The 20,162-nt window shown below is 45.7% G+C and overlaps 1 protein-coding gene across 3 annotated transcripts in view; it reads right to left on the bottom strand.

The window, feature by feature from the left end:
- LOC127054257 (beta-microseminoprotein-like) overlaps window positions 1-20,162 on the bottom strand; it is a 50,482-nt gene that overhangs the window by 27,069 nt on the left and 3,251 nt on the right. The window contains exon 1 of one of the 3 annotated variants that reach the window (XM_050960333.1): window positions 18,732-18,819. The exons of the other annotated variants lie outside the window; for them this stretch is intronic. The gene's annotated coding sequence lies outside the window, so the exon portion shown is untranslated. Of the gene's footprint in view, window positions 1-18,731; window positions 18,820-20,162 lie in introns of those variants that run through there. 3 annotated transcript variants of the gene reach the window in all.

Genomic DNA, 20,162 nt, shown 5'->3' with positions numbered 1-20,162 from the left:
GTAAATGCCATCAGATGTTTGGCAAATTCAATAAAGTTAACCAGACACAACAAAGCACATAACTTGAACCATCAGAGGAGTCCTGTTGACTTCAGCTGTTAATCATGGGCTTAAGTATACACTTGGTCCTTTTTTGGAGTGGAGCACTGGTGAACTTTGTAAAGTCTGTCAAAACTTGATGGAGCATTCAGAGATTCAGAATGCAGAACTTCTAAATAGGTAATCCAGGCTTGCTAGAGCTAGCCCCATGCACTACATCTCAAAGACTCTTGACTGATACATGTTTGACATTTCTAGGCTTAAGCATTTTTGAGAACTGTAACTGTTTGTTCATGGTGCGGAATGTTATTGCTGCAACGTTGCTACAGCTGCTCAGTTTCTAGCACTCCGATGTCAGCTGTGCTAGCAGTGCATGCAACTGCTGATTCGATGTTGTTCATAAAGAGAGACCACAGGCTCAGTTCAGTAGCAGAGGCACTTGGCCAGGTTTATGGTCTATGAAGCACAGTCTTAGCACCCTGGCTCTAGGGTTACAAGTAGACTAGGGAAGTGGATCTCAGTCAGGGCACGAGTACCCCTGGGGGCATGCAGAGGCCTTTCAGGGGTTACACCAACTCATCTAGATACTTGCCTAGTTTTACAACAAGCTACTCAAAAAGCACATACGAAGTTAGTACAAACTACAATTTCATACACACAAAATGAGTCAGCATTTTTTCTGTAACAATATACTGTGACACTTCTTTTTGTATTTTTATGTCTGATTTTGTAAGCAGGTAGTTTAAGTGAGGTGACACTTGGTGTATGCAAGACATCAGATTCCTGAAAGGGGTACGATAGTCTGAAAAGATTGAGAAGCACTGCACTAGGGTGACCAGGTGTCCTGATTTTTATAGGGATAGCCCCCGATATTCAGGGCTTTGTCTTATATAGGTGCCTTACCCCCCTCCCCCACCCCATCCGCTATCTGGTCACCCTAAAGTACGCTAACACATGCTTCTCAAAGCTGGGCTGCCGCTTGTTCAGAGAGAGCTCCTGGCGGTCTGGGCCAGTTTGTTTACCTGCTGCATCTGCAGGTTTGACTGATTGCCGCTCCCACTGGCCGCGGTTCACTGCTCCAAGCCAATGGGGGCTGCGGGAAGTGGCGTGGGCCAAGGGATGTGCTGGTTAACACTTCCCACAGCCCCCATTGGCCTGGAGCAGTGAACCGCTGCCAGTGGGAGCTGCAATTGGCCGAACTTGCGGACGCAGCAGGTAAACAAACCAGCCCGGACCACCAGGGGCTTTCCCTGAACAAGCGGCGGATCGGCTTTGAGAAACACTGTAGTAACGTGTGCCTGCACCAATGGTACCCACTCAGTCAGCGCACCAGGATGCTGCTCCCTCGGTGAGTGCAAAGATACCCCTCTAATGTCTTCTCCTTTTATACATCAATACAAGCAAGTTTCATATTACATTCCATATACTTTGTTACTATCCTGTACCTGCTAATTTGAGCAAAACATCCTCCCTCCCTTATCTAGTCATCCCCTCTTTATCTTACAAGGGGTCTGTGTGTCCCTGTACCATCTCCTAGGAATGTGTTTACGCAGTTACTTGAGAGCTCTGGGTGTTCCTGTACCATCCTCTCAACTTGGGAATGTGTTTGCTTGGCATTAGCTAATACCTGATGGATTGCTACTTTGCCAAAGCCAGGCCTTCTTTGGTTCATACTGTGACTTATGCTTAGGGCTCGAGCAAAACCTCAGTAATAATAAACAAGAATGACAAGGACTTTCATGGAGAATTACATTTATTTTTCCTAAACCTCAGAAGTGGCTTGTCTGCTTGGCCTCCAGATTTGCCCCCAAAGTACTCTGGGGGCTGCAAGCAACACATGAAAACTTTTAAGCACAAATGACAGCGGTGAAGAATTAAGAGGAGGACCTAAAAATAGCTTGTAATGGGAAACTAGTTACAACCTTAATGATCAAGTGACTGATACTGGTAGTGACAAATTGTAATTTATTTATACCTGTGGCTGTCTATAGTCATTACTGCAAAACAATTAGATCCATCAATGGAGCATAACTGTTCCTGAGGCATGGACAGTCTGTTAGCTCTGGGACAAGTGAGTCAGAAAAGTTCCTAATGTTCTTTTCCTTCATGATTTGGGCATGAAATGTCCTCACCGCAAAGAAATAATGTTGCCATACTCCAGTCCCAGTCTGGCTGCCTCCTACAGTCTTAAGGTTTAAGGCCTGAAGAGACCATGAGGTTATCTAGTCTGATCTAATATCACAGGCCGCCACCACCTACCATCCGCGCACTCAACCCAATGACCAAAATTTAGATGAAAATATTACATCCCACATGAAACTACGCTAGTATGAGTCACAAGCAGAGACTAGGTGGGACTGAGGTGTACCAGTGCTTGAGGCCCCTGCAATAGCAGGGAAATAATTAAGTGAGACATAGCCAGATAATCCTGGCAAGTGACCTATGCCCTGCAGAGGAAGGAGAAATTCCCGCCAAGCTCACTGCCAATATGACCTGGATGAAAATTCCCTCCAACCCTACCTATGGTGATCAGTTAGATCTGGGACATGTAAGAAAGAACCAGCCAACCAAGCACCTGAGAGAGAGAGAGAGAGAGAGAGAGAGTGCTCAGAGCCCCAGCCCAGCCCACCCTACCCTGTGTCCTATCTCTAGCTGTGACCATCTCTGGTGCCTCAGAGGAAGTAGAACAAAAAAAAAACCCCAAAATACAGTAGGGGCAAAAATCTCTTCCTGACCTCTGCATGTGACCAGCTAAAATCCTGAAGCATGAGTTTTGGAAACAAAACATTAATGGGGGGAACTCCCAGGGCTTTGGAGCCATTTCCTCCTCAAAGCACAAGCAACCCCATCATATAATCCCACTCAGACATTTGTCCATCTCTTAAAATAAATCAAGTTCTTTACCCCCACCACTCTTATTGGGAGGCTATTCCAGAACCTTACCCCTCTGCTGGTTAGTGACTTAGAACATTCCCTACGTATTATCCCTTTCATATACCCCCAGAGCTCTGCTACCCACTCTCTGGTGCAATTTGAATATTCAGTGGTAGAGCCAAGACAGAGCCATGCCCTTTGCTCAAGGATGACTGAATGCAGCTGTGGCATCCATCGGGGTCTCATTTTATTCAGCCAGAGTTACTGCTGCTGGATGGCAAGAGGCTCAGGAGTTCCTCGTGTTGCTTTAGAAAACCTGACTCCCTTGAGCCAGAGTGAAATAAGAAACAAACCTTTGTTTGAAAAATCACAGCCCTGCTGGCATGGGGCATTTTTACAAAATTCCAGTTCCCTTGGCATAGACTCAGCATGCTTCCTTTATCAGCAGCCAGCACCATAACGGTAAAAAGTGGGGTGTAGCTTGGCAGTGGTGCTCATCTGTCATCACAGTGCATTTATTGCATAGGCTTATTTCTATCTGACTTGACAATTTGCAGTGCAATAAAAGTGAAATAAATCAAAAAATACTAGGGCAGTCTTGGATCTGGGACTGGCTGCTTGGGCCCAGCTCTGCTAAACCCACAGGAGAACTCAAGTGATCTAATGGAGTGAGCTACCCTGGGAAACAGTAGCCACTGAGTACATCTTTAGGCTTGGTTTAGGCTTGGTTTAATCTATGATCTATTTACCTCTAGGCTAGGACAGGCCAAGGCCTGGGGAAACAGTAAACAGGAACTAGCATCTAAGGGTCATGACCCTAGTTAAAGGTCTCCTGGATTTTCCAGGGGTTTACAGCCCCATCCTGTTGTGGCTGTAGGGATTTTTCCTATAGTTCTGACCTTCACCCAGCTGGGGGTTGGGTGGAGAGGACAGGCCTCTGTCAGGCCATGCTGCTACTGGTCTAGGGAGAGAGATGGGCTAGTTGGGCTCAGAGGAAGTAGCTGCTGCCATGATTCTGGGAAAGATGGTGGAGTCCGTGTGAATCAATGGGGGAAACGTGATCTTTGGGGCAATGGAAGAACACCCAGAGTTTGAACAGGGATTGGGGGCCAGGTCTTCGGTGGCATTTCAACTGTAGGGGGCCCTTCAGTGCTGCCAAAGACGCAGAGTGACTAAAGGACCCCCCACAGCCAAAATGCTGCCAAAGACCCAGATCGCCACCAGATGAGCACAAAGCGCCCCAGGCCCCCTGAATCCTCTAGGAAGCCCTGCCTACAACTCCTGACATGCATACCCACCTGACTAACTGGGCGGCTTTTAACTAGTTTCGGACAGCCCCTAATTGGCTTCAGGTGTCCCAATCAACCTAGCATCCTCCCTGCCTTCTGGAAAGATTTTAATTGGCCCTAGGTGTCTAAATTGACCTGGAGCAGCTGCCATTTGCTTATCCAAGCAACAGGGATTTGTTTAGCCTGTTTCCCATTACTTTACTATAGCCATCTGGCCTTGCCCCATCACAGTGGATAGAAAGCTGGCTAGATTGTCGGGCTCAACAGGTAGTGATCAGTATCTGTGTCTAGTTGGCAGCCAGTATCAAGCAGAGTATCCCAGGGGTTGGTCCTTGCTCCAGTTTTGTTCAGCATCTTTATTAATGATCTGGATGATGAGATGAATTGCATCCTCAGCAAGTTCACAGATGACACTAAACTGGAGGGAGAGAGAGACGCTGGAGGGTAGGGATAGGGTCCAGGGTAACCTAGAGAAATTGGAGTATTCGGTCAAAAGAAATGTGAGGTTCAACAAAGGCAAGTGCGGAGTCCTGCACTTAGGATGGAAGAATCCCATGCACTGCTACATGCTGGGGACCGACTGGCTAAGCAGCAGCTCTGCAGAAAAGGACATGGGGATTACAGTGGACGAGAACCTAGATATGAGTCAGCAGTGTTCCCTTGTCGCCAAGAAGGCTAATGGCATATTGGGCTGCATTAGTAGGAGCATTGCCAGCAGATCGAAGGAAGTGATTATTCCCCTCTACTCGGCACTGGTGAGGCCACATCTGGAGTACTGCATCCAGTTTTGGGCCCCCCACTACAGAAAGGATGTGGACAAATTGGAGAGAGTCCTGCGGATGGGCAACAAAAATGATTAGGGTGCTAGTGCACATGACTTCCGAGGAGAGATTGAGGGAACTGGGCTTATTTAGTCTGCAGAAGAGAAGAGTGAGGGGGTATTTGATAGCAGCCTTCAACTACCTGAAGGAAGGTTCCAAAGGGAATGGAGCTAGACTGTTCTTAATGGTGTCAGATGAGAGAACAAGAAGCAATGGTCTCAAGTTGCAGTGGGGGAGGTCTAGGTTGGATATTAGGAAACACTATTTCACTAGGAGAGTGGCGAAGCACTGGAATGGGTTACCTAGGGAGGTGGTGGACTCTCCATCCTTAGAGGTTTTTAAGGCCCAGCTTGACAAAGCCCTGGCTGGGACGATTTAGTTGTGTTTGGTTCTGCTTTGAGCAGGGGATTGGGCTAGATGATCTCTTGAGGTCTCTTCCAACCCTAATCTTCTGTGATCCTGAACTAGGGACTCTTATAAGAGGCTTAGAGGGGTGAAGTAGCCACAGGGAGTGGAGAAAGTTCCCAGAGACAGGCCGAGAGAGAGAGAGGTGGGGTAAAAAGAAGCTCAGGGAGACAGCAACAGGCTCTGAGACTGAGCAGCCCTAGGTTGCTAGTCTCAGGGTCACTGGGCTGGAACCTGGAGTAGCTGATGGGCCTGGGTTCCCCTACTAGCCCCTGGCAAAGTGACACTGCACCTAGATTTGAAACAGAAGACTGCCTGAGATGACAGATGGATGGCTTGTTACTCTGGCTGTGGGGGGCTATACAGTGACGAGGCTGGACGGCAAAGTCATGAACATGGAGCCCCCTGATCCTGGAGACAGAATGGGGCCACAGCATGAGCAGACAGAATGGGGTGCTAAACAGAGTGAGTTGAGAGCTAATTCCCAGGCCCAGCCATGAGGAGGTGCACTTGTGGTGAGCAGAGCCTCTTTAGAAAGGGACCCTTGTGTGCTCGTGGTCTAACTCCCTGTCCTCACTACAGTTCCACTGGGAAAATACAGCCATTTGCCATCCCAGTTAGTGTGCAGAGTGGTGCTACAGAGAAGCTGATGGCATCAGGCATAGCACAAGCCCCTGAGAATCTAACAGAGAGATATGTCAAAGGAACAGTCTTGAAACATTTAAAAAGAGGCTGTGATGTCACCTCCTGGTCACCAGAGATGTATCTGTGAGGTATGAATGATGTAGAAAGAAACCTCTATGGGAATTGTTGCTGCTGATCAGGGCAGGAGTCTTGCTAGTGCTTTTGGTCCCTGCAGGGTTGGGTTTATAATTTCTGTAAAATCATATACAACTAGGTGACCATGAGATTCCTGCCCTGAAAGAAGGGAACATAATCACATCTCAAAACAGGGTTGGAGGTGTCACTCAGCCATGTCTCACTGAGATTTCAGTGGCCATCCTAGAATGCTCAAAGATTAGTGTGCACATGAGATCTCATGTAGCTCTGACATTCCCCAAATCCCTATTGAACAAGTTTATAATTGGCCAGCCAGCCTTCCCTAAAGTTCCAGCCAGTCCTTAAATGAAACATAGTTGGGGCTTCTGGGCCATGATGTGTTTGAGAGTTGAGGTTCTGAAAGAAAATCTTCCAACAATCTTATGAAATTGAAAGGGCAGTTTGAAAAATTGAGGTTATCTGTCCAACAAATGCTGAGTCCAGTCCCTCCCCACGTTCCAAACAAATTCTGCCCCGCAGTAGACCACACGTGCTGAACATCAGGTCAATTGATTCAGGCCAATGTAGAATGTCAACTCACATGTGCAACAAAGTTCACTTAAAAAATCAATGTTTTCTCCCTTCTCATGTGTTTCACAAACCCATGCAATTTCTTGCTGTTTAGTGTTTTGAGGATGGATTTTCTTATGGACCCTTACAATAATGCTGTATGTTTTAAAATGCTGTATCTGAACTTCAACACTTTGAGCAGCTAGGCAAGGGTACGAGGCACTTTAAGATTTTTTTTTAATGTTTTATTATCCCCCTTTGAGTGTCAAAATGGAAGCATATTGTTTGAAGATGTGGTCAGCTTTCTGTAGGCCAAAGATCTGTGGCGGGCTAGGAGATATATAGACGTCAGTGCTCAGCAAGGAAAGGGTCTATTTAAACCTCTCAGAGCTGTGAAAATTACCCAGTCTGTCCTCAGTGAAGTAATGGAGCAGTGAAGGAGTGAATTACCTGATTTCCTGGCTAGGATGAATTATTTGATCCCTCTTAAGATGGGTACACTCTACTGCTACAAGCCTTCTATGTGAGAAAGGGGAAACTGGCTAGTAGGCAGGCAGGGAAAGCTCTCGCTTGTGCATGCTCTTTCTCACCCACACTAGAATTGTTTTTGCTGGGCAAATCTCTTCTGTTTTAATAAGTTGAGTGGGCTGAAAGAAAGCACTTCCTGAGTGACTGAATTGTGCTTCAGCTGCATAAAGTCTCCTTGGAAAAGCCCATTCTCTTTGTGAGACAAGATGGAGGAGGTGATATCTTTTATTGGACCAACGTCTGTTGGTGAGAGAGGCAAGCTTTCCAGCTTACATAGAGCTCTTCTTCAGACCCATCTTGTCTGAAGCCAATGACATGACTCCAACACCACCTTTTTCGGTGTGTCTGGTCATCTGGAAGATTGGCCCTAAGAGAGAGTTCTTTTCTCTCCATGGTGTGGAGCTGGCGTCACAGCAAGCTGTATCAGTCACGGCTTGATATGAAAACTCATATAAGGGGCTGATGCAGACATCAGCACCAACAAAGTTACAGCTGTTTATATCGTAGTCCATTACATGCTGCCAATATTTTAGCAAATCACCTCCATTATCTTCTGATAAGACCCCTGGCCTGGGTCTGTATGTTCTTACACAGAGTAGGAGCTGAAGGAGTGGGGAATCTCTCTAATTTCTTTTGTTTGCCCATTTTAACATATTCCTCTTCTAACTATAGGAAAAAAGGCAGCACTATTTGGGAAACCTATCTATGAAGGGCCACTACTGGAAAAACAGAGTCCAGCACAGTGTTCTGAGAGGGTGAGCAAAGGGAATTGAAGACCTTGTGAGAAGGGAGAGGCTGTTATGGGTTTTGTTTTTAATGGTATTAAATCTGATATTTGTTGCACAATCTGATGCACTGAACAGGCAAACAAACATTTTAATGACCCCCAAGGCATCCTACTGTCTGACAAGGATTATTTAGCAGATGGGGTGGCTCCTTATGCCAGGAGAACCCCCCCAACTTTTGCTTCCTAGTGGTGGAATTCTAAAGCGAGTCAATAGCTGAAATCATGAAATTTACTATTTTAAAAATCCTATGACTGTGAAATTGCCCAAAATGGACCATGAATTTAGTGGTGCCCTAGAAATAAAGAAACCAGTTGCAAAAGAGATTGAGGGCATAAGCCTAAAATAGGGGCTAAGAGTGTATTAAATGCCATGGGATGCACACTGCTTGTAGTGTCCAGGTTATCCATCCAACTATATCTTCAAATAATGGTACAAAGATATGGAATCTCCTTCTCTGGAGGTTTTCAAAAGAAGACTGAATAGTCATTTGTCTTGGAGGGTTTAGGCACAACAAATCCTGCATCTTGGCAGGGGGTTAGACTAGATGACCCTTGCGGTCCCTTCTAACCCTATGGTTCTGTGATTCTAACCTTGCTTAGTACTTGTTGGAAATAGATATGACTTTTAACCAGTCACTCGACCATGTACTGCCAACACTTTTTCTTAAACTTGCCTCAGGTATCTGAAGTATTTAATTTGCAATATATTCTGATTTCTCAGAACAGATGCATACTTAAGATCTATAAATGCTGCACAAGGTTTATGTATAAAGCAGAGATTTGGTATGGAATTCCCTTCTCTAGCCCTGTCTTGGGCTTTGCTAATAAATGACTTTGCACAGTGCTACTTCTGTCGGTGACTTAATAATATCTCTACTTTTGATTAGAAATAGCTTTAGTTAAAGTAGTGGTTCTTGCCCTGTTTACCATTGTGAGCCACATATGTGGCCCACAAAGTGTTACCTGTGCCACAGGCTGAGAGCCACAGTGCCCTCCACCTAACCCCCCCCTGCAAAGGTGTGCAGACTCACCTGGCGGCACCTCCTGCTGGTTGTCCATGGGAATTAGCTCTCCAGCCATCAGAGTGCCCCCTGTCGGCCGGTGATCCGCCACTGCTGGGCCCCTGTGTCCCTCCCAGACCCTGGTGCCCCTTCCTCTGGGTTGCTGCCCCCCTGGCAGTACCCCCACCCTTTCAGGTTCTGGGTCTCCCCACTCAGGGGAACCCTCACCCACTAACCCCATCTCACCTCAGTTTGGGCTACTGCCAGTCACCATCTAGCCCCAGTCTTTGGGGCAGACTGCAGTATAAGCCACTCATCTCAGGCAAGGGGGTTCGGACCTGCTTCCTTCCTCTACTGCCCAGTACCATTTTACGCCTTAAACCAGGCCTTGCAGCCTGGGGAGTTGCCAGCCAGGAGCTCCCCTAATCCTCTGGCTTTCCCCAGCCCTGCTTCACTCCTAGTATCCTTTCAGCTAGGCAGCCAGGCCCTGCTCCCAGGCCCTTTAAATCTGATTCATCTTAGCTCATGGCTCATCATCCCAGCCCTACCAGGTTGGACTTGCATTTACATCATAATCAGGGGATCAAGAGAGAGGAAAAATCACACCCTTTATTTCACCTTGTGTGCAGCTCTCTCTTCCACTGTCTTGGCCAGCCTTGCATTTGTCATCTCCCACTGGGTACTTAGAGTTCGTCATCCACAATTCTGAAGCACCATGTTGTACATCACAAGGTTGTCATCCTTGAGTCCACATCTGTCCTCTCACAAAACATCTTTGCACAAAGAGAACCATCTCTCTTGCTGTTGACATTTTTTCACCTCGATTTAACTGCAGTGGCCAGAGGGTGCTGAAAGGTGAGGCGGAAGGGGGCAGATGGGCCAAATCTGAGTGGTGCTGTGATTCTGCACATCAGGTCGCAGTGCCACTCAGTTTCACAGACTTTAAATTCACAATTTGCATGATCTGTTACAAAATCACAGCCCTATTCATAGCGAACCCTAAACAACACCCCCTGCTCTGTGAAATCTGTATGTTGATTTCATCCTTCCAAAGCCCAGCATCCTTATTACTTTGCTGATGAGAATGTGGCCTGGGCACAGGCTTAGAGCTCCTGGCCTCCCAGATTGGCCCAGCATCTACATTATGTCCTGTAGGTGGGAGGCAGTTCTGAAACCCAGTGCTACAACAGTGGCCTATAACAGAGTCAGGCACATCCTGTCCAGACTCCTAAATACCCCTCTGGGCCTCCACAGCTCCACTCTCTGGCTCAGCATCATGTCCATGGAGCTATTCTACTCACAGCATCTGAAAGAAGGGGGTTTTAATTCTCCAGGACACCTCCAGGCCACAGAGCCATAAATCCCATCTTCAAAGGAATCCTAATCATCAGCATCGCTGTGAGAGTCCATCATGGGCTTGTCTCATCAAACCCTACATGCAGGAGATAGGAAAAGCCCTTGATATCCCTTCAGCCATCGCCTCTACCCTCTCTCTAGACAGGCCCAGGGCTGGATTAACCATTAGGCTAATAAGGCTATAGCCTTAGACCCTAATATTTTTTAGGCCCTACTGGTGAGGCAGGGGACACAGCCAGAGAAGGGTGAGGTGGGGAGCGAGCTTGCTCACACAGCCCTGCTGGAGCGCTCCTGCCAGCAGGAAAGGCAAAGAAGCCCTCTGTAGCCTGGTAGGAGCTCAGCTGGTAGCCAGCTGCTTCCCCCCACCCCTTGCTGCAGGAACACACTACCAAGTATCTGGTTAACACTGGTGACCGGACTCTAAAAATCCGGTTACCATGGGAACTTGTGCCAGCCATGGGTGTAGTTTGAGCAGACACTGTCATCCGCCCCCCTAATTTCTCCAGGGCTCTGTTTAGCTGTCAGGGAGGGAAGAGGCTCCCTCTGTCCCTCTCCTGGGCTGAGGCTGGCAGGCAGCTCAATGACACTGCCTCCTAGGTCCTAGTGACTGTCAACATTATCTTCTATGTGTGCTGGGTCCCGTTTCTGGACAACTGGTGAGTGCCTGTGGGGGGCAGGGCAAGAGAGTTGTAGGGGAAGAGGCAGTACCGAGGCAGTACCAAAGCAGTAGAGTGAGAAGCTTGCACAGAATCTGCACACACTCTATGCAGCTCCAGCCAGAATTACTGCCCCTCCCATGTATACGGAACGAATTCCCACACATTTGTAGGAAAAACAAAACAAAACATCCCATTCTGGATACCTGTACTTTAACTTTTACAGTACCTTTCATCGAGGGGCTTCAGATTTATGATACACTGTGTTCAGTACATGAACCCACTGGCCAAGCTTTGGCAGCTGAGAGCAGATATTACCCCTTCTTTATGCAGCCCTCTGAAGTATTTTAAAACTCCTGTGTAGTGCCAATGTAAGGGCGAGGAGCATGCTGTCTCCTGCTATTTACTTAAGTTCCACTGTGATACAATATTGTGCATATACACCGCGAGCCTCTAACAGTGAGCCTGTGAAGCAGCTGAGGTTGTGGAAGGTGGCTGAATAGATGAAAGGTCACTCCGTGTTGGAATGGGGGCCAAGCAGCTGCTGATCTGAACAGAGAGCTGCAGGCTACAACTACTGGTGGGCTCTGGAGTCTGTTTGTTTGTGTTTCTGGGGCTGTGTGTAGCACAAGAATTGTTCAATACAAAGTCTCTTTGCTTTGAGAAAAACAATAGAAGGAGAACTTTGAGGCATAGAAGCCAACTCGGTTCTCTGGGGCTGGAGCATCCACGGGAAAAATTAGTGGATGCTGTACACCCACCAGAAACCAAGATCCCCTCCCCTCCCAATTTGACAGGAAACCATTGATAACTATTCCGAGTATGATCTTTCAACCAGGTGTGCACTCGCCGTTAGTAACTTCATTTAGACTGCATTTCCCTAGTTTGCTTATGAGAATGTCAGGTGGGACTGTGCCAAAAGTCTTAATAAAATCAAAATATGCCACATCTACTGCTTTCTTCCTATCCACTAGTCCGGTAACCCTGTCAAAGGAATAAATTAGAACATGATTTGTTCTTGACAAATCCATACTGGCTATTCTTAATAACCCTATTGTCCTCTACAAATTAATTGATTAATAATTTGTTCCAGTATCTTTCTAGCATCAAAGTTAGGCTGACTGATCTATAATTCCTCAGGTTTGCGTTGTTCCCCTGTTCAAAATTAGGTACATTTCCCCTTCAGTCCTCTGGAACCTTACTTGTCCTCCAGGAGTTCTGAAAGATAATTGCTAGCAGCTCCAAGATTGCTTCAGCTAGTTCCTTAAATACCTTAGAGTGAATTTCATCAGGCCCTATTGACTTGAATACATCAAATTTATCTCAAATCTGTTCTTTCCCTACTTCTAGTATGCATTCCTTTCCCCTTGTTAATATCCTGTTGAATATCTGGTCACCTTTTAAGCTTTTTAGTGAAGCAAAATAGGCATTAATGACGCTTTGATACATAAACCCTCTTATTCTTCATGTTCCGTTTCAGAACAACTCCATTCTGCCTTCTGCTGTATATTAAAAGAACATGACAAATTACTGGAGTTCATAGATTTAATGGCCATGTGATAAGGTGGCATCCTGCTCCAGTCTTTTCTAGCCACAAACCATTCAGCAACCTCATTCTGATCAAACCCCTTGGGCAATTTGTTTAGTGTTCTCCCTACCACCTTTACAAATTTTGTGTAGCTCTGTCGTTACACTAGCATACGCTCCTTAGTTCACTCAGCCGAGGAATGGGGAGCCAGAAGGCATCTTCCCCCTGAGAGAGCTTTCCTGGCGCTGACTCTGAAGAGCCTCCCAGCCTCTCTCTTCCCCCAACCGCTTCCTTCCTGTGCCTTTTCTACTTTCTAGGCTTAATGGGTTGACTAGCCTGGCAGCTCTCTCCTGCCGGCTCCAGGCACCAGCTCGAGCAAGCTCATGGTTGGGGTGGCAGATTCTAAGGGGCACTATTCCCTCAAATCCTCTTTTAGTTCACAGCTCTGGCTGCCCTGCAGGGGGCGGAGGAGGGGAGGGCCCTGCTGGGAGCCGGCTGCACACTCCGTCTACCCCAGCTGGTGCCAGGTCTGTAGCAAGCCCAGCAGGGCAGCCCGCGTCCTTCCCTCCCCGCTGACCGGAGCAGCGCAGAGCCCTCCCGGCAGGCGGCGCGGCGGAAGCCCTAGCCACCCTCCTTCTCTCTCCCCCCCCCCGCTCCTTCCCCCCCTCCCCCCTGCTGCCCGGGGCACGTCTGCAGCGCTGGGAGTCCCCCTGCACTCACGTTCCAGCTGCCCTGCACGATTTTTTTTGCTCTGCCACTCCGGCCGCCCCACAGGTTTGCTGCGTGTTTTTTTTTTTTTTTTTTTTTTTGCTTGGGTTGGCAAAAAAGCCAGAGCCGGCCCTGCCCATAGCTATCAATTAGGCCAAGCTTTGCCCCACAGATTTAATTGATGAGCCAGTGATCAGAGTGCTGATACAGCTGCTGTTGCCCAGAACTCTGCCATGGGCCAGAAAGGACCATTGCAAGCAGGCCATAGAATGACACCTAGAAATTCCTGCAGTGTTAAACTAAATCTCCCCTCTTTCTGCCTTGTTTAAAACAGGCCTAACAATCCTGCGCTCCTGTATCCCCAGTTACTGCAGAGCTACCGGTGATGAAGGTGTTTCTCAGGGAATGCTGAGGGAAGAGACTCGGCTTCATTTCCTGGCTCCAGCTATGTGAGAGCAGGTGTGGGAGGCTTCCATCAGCATTAGGCTGTGTCTTGGACATAGCAATGGGCTGCTGCTACTTAGTCATTGGCTGAGTCTGTTCTAAAGAGTGCATTAGACAACACCAGCCCACGGAGAGGACAGACGTGTCCATAAAATATCCCCTCTTCAGGCCTGAACGGGCAGCAGCAGCTCAGAGGTGTTGTAATATATGGGTCTATTTTAATTGTTAGCCTAACTAGTGAAAAGTGAGTGAAGGTTTTGTGAATTGTCCCAATGATCTGTAATAGAAAACTCTTTAAGAAAAGATGGACAATGAAGACAGAAGGACCACATTTAATTTAAGTAGTAAGCATTGACTGATACCACTCAAGGGCCATGTTAAGATTATGGTTGGTAAACAAGAGGAGTAGAAGACTGGAAATTAGACCTAATTATTTGCCCACTCCCAGCTTATGGCAACAGGGGATGGCTCACTCTACGCTTGCCTGTTCTGTTCATTCACTCTGAAGCACCTGGCATTGGCCATTGTCGGAAAACAGGACACTGGGCTAGATGGACCATTAGTCTGACCCAGTATGGCCATTCTTATGGTGGACAATGAGTGGCTGGATCATTCCACTCATTGCCTTATTGAGGCCTTTTAAAAAGAGATTTTGGAGGAGGAAATAGTACAGTTGTGGCAGAAGGATTGTTGCCACGACACCAGACCATGATACTCCAGTGGGGATGCTTGACTATGATCACTGCACCAGCAAGGACCCAGCCTGATACATGTGAAATCCTGCTCTGTCTTCCTCTCCCTCATGTCCTCCTTTCTGTCCCGCACAATCTTCCTCATATCCTGTCTCTTGGCTTTTCACCTGATTCCGAAACCAAATGTACCGCACAGCACCAGCACAGCAAGATGAAACTGTCCACCCAGCTTGGCCTCAGAAGGACCAGTGATGGAGAGGGATCTGACCAGATCAACCAGATGATGTCCCTGACCAGGGAGGTGACCTGGGGTCCAGAACCAAGATGTTGTGGTCTCCTGCCAGCCTAAAGCATCAGTCCATAACTAACCAGATGCCCTGTATCACTGAGAACATCAACAAAAGCGTATTTCCTCATCTTTACTATCCTATCTCTTCTCTCCCTTCAGTGCCTGTCTGTTTTTGTCTAAACAGAAAAGTGACTTTGATTCCCAGATTAACAACGCTAACCCCTTTCTTCCCTACCAAGAAGGACTGTTTGAGCCAATAAGAGATTTTAACCAGTATTCAGTGTCTCCAAAAAGAAAAGAGACTTTTAATAGGCTCTGATTCAATACCAGTTTTAGGGTTGTTTACCTTATTTTGATTCTTTTCCTTTTATGCGTTTGTCAATACATTTCTAACCTTCGGCATGAATGTCCTCGTGTGTTTGCCATGGCACTAAGCAGGCTGAGCTCCCTGTATCTCAAACCCTGAACCCTTGTTGAAAATGGATTAATGTTGGACAAGGACTGGGTTAAGTTAATAGCTTTGACTTTTGGGGCCCATGTATTCCATCTCAATTATTACAACAGTCCCTGCTGGAAAGAAAGTAAAGGTTCTTGTAGAGCAACGATTCTCCAACGTTTATATTGGTGATCCCTTTCACACAGCAAGCCTCTGAGTAAGACCCCCCCATATAAATTAAAAACATCTTTTAATATATTTAATACCATTATTAATGCTGGAGGCAAAGCAGGGCTTGGGGTGGAGGCTGATAGCTCATGAGCCCCCATGTAATAACCTTGTGACCTCCTGAGGGGCCCCAACCCCCATTTTGAGAACCCCAGTTGTAGAGTTCTTTACTGTAGGTGTGTTCCCATCATGTGGGCCCTGGGCTCTTAGTGACAGTGATGGCATAGAAGGCAGGAGAAGGCTTCTCACCACTTTTTTAAATTAAAAAACACAGATTTTTATTAAGATGCCTCATGTCTAAGTTTATTTTGATCCACTGATCATCAGAAAAGAATTTACCAGATCTATGCTCCTAGCTGGACAATGCTGACGGATTAGTAATAGAAATACTCTAGAATCCAACCCAGCACAGGCCTAGTATTCTCCTACATTCAGTTGCTACACAATTAACATGGAGAGGAAAGGGAGGAAGCTGGAGTAAAATGCTGAGTTAAACGACACCACGAATGTGTGTAATCCAAAAGAAATCACACAGAGGTTGATCACGCTTTTGAAAGGAGGAGAGCTCAGCAGGGCATCGACTCTGAATGGGTTGGCTGTTAAGCCACTCAACCCTGGACCTTGCAGGGTTTGGAGGGGTTAGCCTTCTCCACCACAGTGTAGCGGCAGGTCTTCGCATGGAAAATGTGTTTACACTTCCATTGATCGTAGGAAGTGGGTATAGCTAAACTGTCATTGGGAAAGACAAACCAAACACAGGAGCATGAGATTAGTCATGGTAACATGGACAGAAGACAAATATAGAGCCTGGTTCTCAACTCAGTCACTCTGGATTTGTGCCAGCATCGATTCATTGATATCAACAAGTCAGGGAACTATGCATGTGGAAAACTCAAGTAACAGAGTGGAGAATCAGGCCCTTAACAGTATAACAGTTTGAAGACCAAATGAATTAGTGGTTAACACAACAAGAATCCTAATCACTTCCTCTTATGTCCTGTCTCTGCTACCAGCTTGAGCAAGGGCAAAGATAGATCTTTAGTTAATGATCCTAGTTTGTATGTGTCATTCCTGTGCCTTGCTGAGTGTTAGGCTCCTTTAAGTCTCTAACGATCAGAGCATCTAGAATGCTTCCCTTCCAGGTCTGTGGGTGTCGCAACTATCAGGGATGCCAAGCTCAGAATGGGTGACGGGATGGATCACTCCATCATTGCCCTGTTCTGTTCAGTCTCTCTGAAGCACCTGGCACCGGCCACTGTCGGAAGACAAGATTCTGGACTAGATGAACCATTGGTCTGACCCAGTATAGCCATTCTTATGTAAATTCCTGCACACCACTGATCATGTGCTTTCATCAGGAAGGTGGCTAATTACAATAGTCACTTACATCTCATATTTCACTTGGGTGCTGTGAGGGTTAATAGGCACTTTATAAGTAGGAGCCATTATTTTTTATAACTAGATACCCACTGAAATGAATGTGAGGTGTGCTTTTAAAAAACAACCTGCGCTGAAATGCATATTTACATATATGCATCTGTGTGATTAGATGTTTAAAACATTTCATCTGATGCACTATGTCTGAGAAGTCCTGTTCATGCCAGATGTCTGTCTGTTATCGAGAGTGTTCCCAAGGGATGCCTAAAGAAATGACCTTTGAAAATATGGCTTGCACACGGGGCAGCTTCACCTACAAACATAGGGCTCCTCCTGGTTCCCTGAAGAAATGAACAAATTTTTTCATGCAAATAGTTTTTTTTTGTTTGGGTTGGGGGGGGCATATTTTGCTGAAATATGCAGATTCAGATCAACCAAAGCTATTTGTAAATTCCAGTCAAATTTGGCAAATAGTTTCAGCTAAAAAAAAAGATCAAGGGAAGAAAAATTGGAAATGTCAAAATCTTCTGTTTCAGAAAGATCTTTTCATTTTGGGATTTGCCTAAATTTAATTTAGAAGACTGCTAAACCCAAAAAAGAAGTGAAATGAAAAAGTAAAAAACTTTATTTCAGAAATGTTTTGTTCAATCCTGAACAAATGTCTTTTTGGTTTGACGCCAAACTGAAAAAATCAGTTATTTGCCCAGCCCTGATTCCATAATTCAAAGATGGCTGGAATAGCAGAAATTAAATTTGGGCTCAGACCAAGCAAAGAATATTTCACTCCACTCACAAAAGAAAAAGTATTTTAAAGAACTCTGGCAACTAAAAAAAAAGTATGTATGGAGGGGAGGAGGGAAATGGAGGTGCATTCTCTACCTCAGCTATTTCTACCATGAACTGCAACTACCATATAGTGTAAATTAGAGCATTATAGATAAGGTAGGATAATCTAATGTTTTGAAACAAGAGACTATTTAAATCAGGGTGTTTCGAATCTGATTCTTGATCCAAATTTTTCAGTTGGTGCTAACTTTGAACCAAAATCCCAGAGTAAATACCTCATGAAGTTTGGAGGGTTATAAATCTGGGTCTGGTTCCAAAGTTCATTGTTTAAAAACCCTTTTAATTTGTTTCTTCATTGATCTCTTCTGGCCTTGGAATCTTTGATCATCTAGTCTGACCTCTGTAAAATAGAGAACTTCATAGAACTTCCCCCAAATTATTCTTAGAGCAGGTCTTTTAGAAAAACATCCCATCTTGATTTAAACATTGTCAATGATAAAGACTCCACTATGACCCTTGGTAAACTGTTGGCTAATGGCTAATTACCCTCACCCTTAAAAATTTGTCTTATTTCCAGTCTGAATTTGTCTAGCTTCAACTTCCAGCGATTGGATTGTGTCATACCTTTCTCTGCTGCACTGAAGAGCCCATTAATAAATATTACAGATTGTAATCAAGTCATCCCTTAGCCTTCTCTTTGAGTCTATCACTACAAAGCATGTTTTCTAATTCTTTAATCATTTTCATGGCTCTTCTCTTATCCCTCTCGAACTTATTAACATCTTTCTTAAATTGTGGGCACCAGAACTGGACACACAATTCCAGCAGCAGTTGCACCAGTGCCAAATACAGAGGTAAAATAACCTCTCTCCTCTTACTTGAGATTCCCCTTTCGATGCATCCTGGGATCACATTAACTCTTTTGCCCACAGCACTGCACTGGGAGCTCATGTTCAGCTGATTATCAGTTATGACCCCCAAATCTTTTAGTATTTAGTTTACGGTTAAAGATCTGTAGATCATCTACCAGGATAGCAGTGAAAATGTGTCTTGAGACAGCTGTGTTTTCAGGGTATTATCTGGGGTTTTCCAAAGAAATCTAACATTGTGGTTTTGAATCCTGCAAAAAAAAATTCTGTGTATTTAATTTGTACTCACAGGCTGCAGCACTCTATTGTTTGCTTGCTACAGGTACAGCGGAAGCAATCCTTGGTCTTCCATCTCGTATTAAATTTATGAAAGACTCCATCCCTATCAATGCAGCCTATAAGCACATAAGCAATGTTGAGTTAAATGCCCTAAACCTCTGACTGCCAAAAGCGGAAGCCGGGAGTGGAACACTCCAGAATTGTCCTGTTCTGTACACACTTACAGAAACTTTGTATGGGACACTGTCAGAAACTGGGCAAGATGGACCATGGTCTGACCCAGTGCGTCAGCTGTTATGCTTTAAGGATCTGGGCCTTAGCCTCTCAGTGCCTCAGTTCCCCACTGTAAAGAATAGCGCCGCCCTACCTCACACGGGTGTTGTGACGCTAAATCCATCAATTACCATGTGGGACTCATATTTTTATCACTGCAAAAAGATCTGTTCAGAGCCAGAGTTTAGTGCCTTATAAACACCACAATTTGGTTCTGCTTCTCAAAAATCACCCACAGGATTTTCTTACCTTTTTGCCTTTGGATCAATCATTTCCGCATAGGATTGTGCATCACATAATGTGGTGGAGAGGACAAAGGCCAGGAGGAAACTCAAGAAGTACTTCTATGAAACATGGAGAAGGCTCATCATGGTAACTAAAGGGTTAATAGCTAAACTAGTTGACTTGCTATCATAACCTTAGTCCCAGATTTGGACCTTAGCGTCCAAAATATGGGGGTTAGCATGAAAACCTCCAAGCTTAGTTACCAGCTTGGACCTGGTACTTGCTGCCACCACCCAAAAAATTAGAGTGTTTTGGGGCACTCTGGTCCCCCTGAAAAACCTTCCCTGGGGACCCCAAGACCCAAATCCCTTGAGTCTCACAACAAAGGGAAATAATCCTTTTTCCCTTCCCCCCTCCAGGTGCTCCTGGAGAGATACACAGACACAAGCTCTGTGAATCCAAACAGAGTGACTCCCCCTCTCCGTTCCCAGTCCTGGAAACAAAAGCACTTTCCTCTTCACCCAGAGGGAATGCAAAATCAGGCTAGCAAATCCAACACACACAGATCTCCCCCTGATTTCTTCCTCCCACCAATTCCCTGGTGAGTACAGACTCAATTTCCCTGAAATTTCCCAGTAAAGAAAACTCCAACAGGTTTTAAAAAGAAAGAAAAAATACATACAAATGGTCTCTCTGTATTAAGGTGACAAAATACAGGGTCAATTGCTTAAAAGAATATTGAATAAACAGCCTTATTCAAAAAGAATACAAATCAAAGCACTCCAGCACTTATATTCATGCAAATACCAAGAAAAAAAACCATATAACTTACTATCTGATCTCTTTGTTCTTACACTTAGAAACAGAAGATTAGGAAACAGAACTACTTCTCCAAAGCTCAGAGAAAGCAGGCAGACAGAAAACAAAGACCTCAGACACAAAA

This window comes from Gopherus flavomarginatus, chromosome 6, assembly GCF_025201925.1.
Source record: "Gopherus flavomarginatus isolate rGopFla2 chromosome 6, rGopFla2.mat.asm, whole genome shotgun sequence".
Classification (NCBI taxonomy): Eukaryota; Metazoa; Chordata; order Testudines; family Testudinidae; genus Gopherus; species Gopherus flavomarginatus.
Note: the sequence above shows the minus strand (reverse complement) of the source record. Positions and strands in the feature narration are given on the sequence as shown.